Source organism: Penaeus vannamei, chromosome 4, assembly GCF_042767895.1.
Source record: "Penaeus vannamei isolate JL-2024 chromosome 4, ASM4276789v1, whole genome shotgun sequence".
NCBI lineage: Eukaryota > Metazoa > Arthropoda > Malacostraca > Decapoda > Penaeidae > Penaeus > Penaeus vannamei.
In genome coordinates this window covers 7,422,633-7,426,079 of record NC_091552.1, presented here as the reverse complement: position 1 = coordinate 7,426,079, position 3,447 = coordinate 7,422,633, and positions in this window count along the sequence as shown.

Sequence of the window (3,447 nt, the reverse complement as noted above, 5' to 3'; positions counted from 1 at the left end):
ATGATGATGATAATAATAATAATGGTAACAATAATAATAATGATAATAATGATAACAAAAACTATAATAATGACAATAATTACAATAATAATGATTATCATTATCAAAAGTTATCATCACCATCATCATTTTAACAATAATAACAATGATTACAGAAATAACAAGGATAAAAGAAAAACAAATTTTAATATAATCATCCTCAATGATAATAATAATGAAAAAAACAACAACAACAATAACAATATCAACAACAATGAATAAGAATAACAGCAATAACAATAATGATAATAATAACAGCAACGATACCATACAATGTTTATAATAATAGTAATAATAATAACAATGATGATGATAATGATCACGATGAAAATAAAATTCGAATAATAATTATTAGTATCATGATTATATAGATTCGGGGGGCGTGGGGAGCGTCCCCCCCACCCCTCATCCCTATTTTTGCAAGGTGATTTTTTTTATTTGCAGAGTTGTATCTTTGCTGTTGCCCATTTTCCTTGTGTCCATACTAGGAATACCTCTATGAGTACCTGAGCACTCGACAGAAGCTTGGACGAGAAATATATACCTCTAATCCCGAAATATTTCATTGCATGATGGTGGTTTCCACCCCCCCCCCTTTCCGAAATGTCTGGATCCGACCCTGCTCCTACAACGATGGGATAATTTAAGTACTGATAAACGAGGCTATGGCATAAGATTGAAGAACTGAAAGCCACCTGGAATGGGTAATCTAGCGAACTACCGACTGAAATGCCTGTGAGCCCTACATGGAGACCTTGCAAGAGAATACACTAGGGCGATTAAAGATCAAGAATACTGCCCAGAATTGTTGACAAGTTCTTAAAAAAAAAAAAAAACAATAAACGAGGAATGCAATAATAATAACTACAATAATAACTGCAAAAGCATAAGAACATCTTATTGAAATAAGAACGTGTCCAAAAGAACAAAAGGGATGGTGGAGAGGCAGCTATGGGTATAAAGATTATAATTAAGAGAATGACATGGAAGAATTTAAAAGTACCATGGATTGATTATTCAAGAGCGTTCGAAACTGCATCGAACTCAAGTATAATTAATTGTATGGGAATACAAAATAATAGATAAAACACCAATGCACTCTTTAACAGAAAAAAAATACAAATAACACTAATCTTGCAAGCAGAAACAGAAAACTAAATAAAAAAGTGGTATATTTGAAGTCGATTCTCCATCGACGCCTATTCCGCCTTGCATTGACACCGCTGTCAGCCATATCAAATGAGCAAAACAAGTTTACCAACTGAGAGGACAAATGGTTAATCATGTTATAAATAGATGGCCATAACATTATACGCTAAGGATAATAGACAACTCGAAACACCAACAAATAGTGAAAGGATTCAGTGAAGCTTTAAAGATTAAATTTGGACTTGGTAAGTGTGCTAAAGCCACATGCTCGTGTGGTAAATCAACAGCAGCATACGAAAAGAAATAAATGATGACAGCAAGATCAAAGAATTACGAGAGGATGTGTATAAAAATCCTGGAATAGATGAGGGCGATGGAATAAAGCCTGGAACCATGAAGGAGATCAAGAAAGAATACTTATAGAAGAGTGAGAACGATGCCAAAAAAGGAATCAAAGTCTGCTAATAAAATGGAAGCATAAAACACCTTGGCTGTGCGAGTTGTGACGTATGGCTTCGGGATAATACAGGATAAAATAAAAGACCTACAGAAAACAGATATAACAAGAAAGCTGTTGACTTTGGAAAGAATGGACCACCCAACAATGCAGACACGCACTGACAAACGCATACCACTGAACAAACTAGACAATACTGGTAGATAAAAGGAAAAAAAAATAGCCTGCTAATAATTGAGACTCCAGTTCCATCTGATAGAAATGTTCCCATCAAGACAGCGGAAAACATAAGAAAGTATAAAGACCTAAAGACGGAAACAACAAGAGCGAGGAATCCTTGGAGTAATAAAGGCACAAAAAATCCCAGAAATATAAGAAAGTATATAGGTCTATAACAAGAATGAAGTCACTCAAAACTAACAAAATGCCACGAAATGCCAGAGCCCTTGGACTAATAAAAAAGACACAAAATAACATATTAGAAAATTCTCCGGGGACATCATAGAAAATTCCCCGGAGACATCAGTCAGGGAGAATCACAGAAGATTGGAACGTCGTCATGAGCGTATATCCTGCAGAAAATCCTTTCCATTGAATGGTCAGTAATGGCGTAGTCTCGAGCCTATGGATGGGCTCGATCCTGGAAGAAGAATAAGCATATAGAGAGTAGAAATAATGACAATTGAAATGATAATAGTAATATAATGATTAAGAATAATGGTGATAAAGATAATAATAATAATAAATAACGATTATGATAATAATAATAGCAAGGGTAATAAGAAGTACTGCAATAATAACAATTATAGTAATATTTAAGATAACAATGCTATAAAATGTAGTAGTGATAATCATACTGATATGAATTATACCAATGATAATGATGATGATAATGATAATTAGACTAAAAATAATATACTAGATAATGGTAATCATAATCGTGATAACGATAACAATATTCATAAAACTGATAACAATATTAATAAAAACAATATCAACAACAATGATGATGATAATGATAATAAAAGTAACAACAACAACGACAACACAAACAATAACAATAATAACTAGCACTTAGAGAGCGTATACCACTGCCAAGGGAATGGGGTCACTGATGCAATAAAAATATTCACTTGAAGAATTACACGTTTCCCAATCTCTCAATGATAATGAATCCTTTTAAAAAAATCTTGGATCGAGATCAACACAGGTTAGGCTAAGGCACACCTTTGAATTAAAAAAAAAAAAAAAAAAAAAAATCATAAACATCTATTCGTAACAAAGAATCGCTAAATTAATCTTAGTGCCTGAATAGGATGACTCAACCCAATTCGAAAAATCATTTTCCAAAAATCGCTAATAGAGTCTACGCATTAAATATATATGGTTATTATTCATAAACATGTAGCTGGTATCTTCCTTGATTTTTACAAGACCTTTGGCATGATTAATAATCAGGTTTTATTTGATAAATTACTCAATACTGGACCTGCCTTTATCGCCCTTAAGGCCACTGTGCTTTTTTTATTTTTTATTTATTTATTATTATTATTATTATTTTTTTTTTTTTTTTTAATAGCGGGCAGGTCTGGTGATAATGAAATGTAGGCGGGAGGAAAAAAATCCTAGTACCCAAATAAGACAAGTGTCCGTCCTACCTTCCTAAGATCTAAAGTAAAGAAATGTATCAGTTCCAGCCCCACTTGGAGGAAGTACGATTCTGTCGTACTAGAAGTCTTCTAGGAGTTGAATGAAAACAAAGAATTCTTTCAACTAGAATTTGTTATTTTGGAAAACAAAAT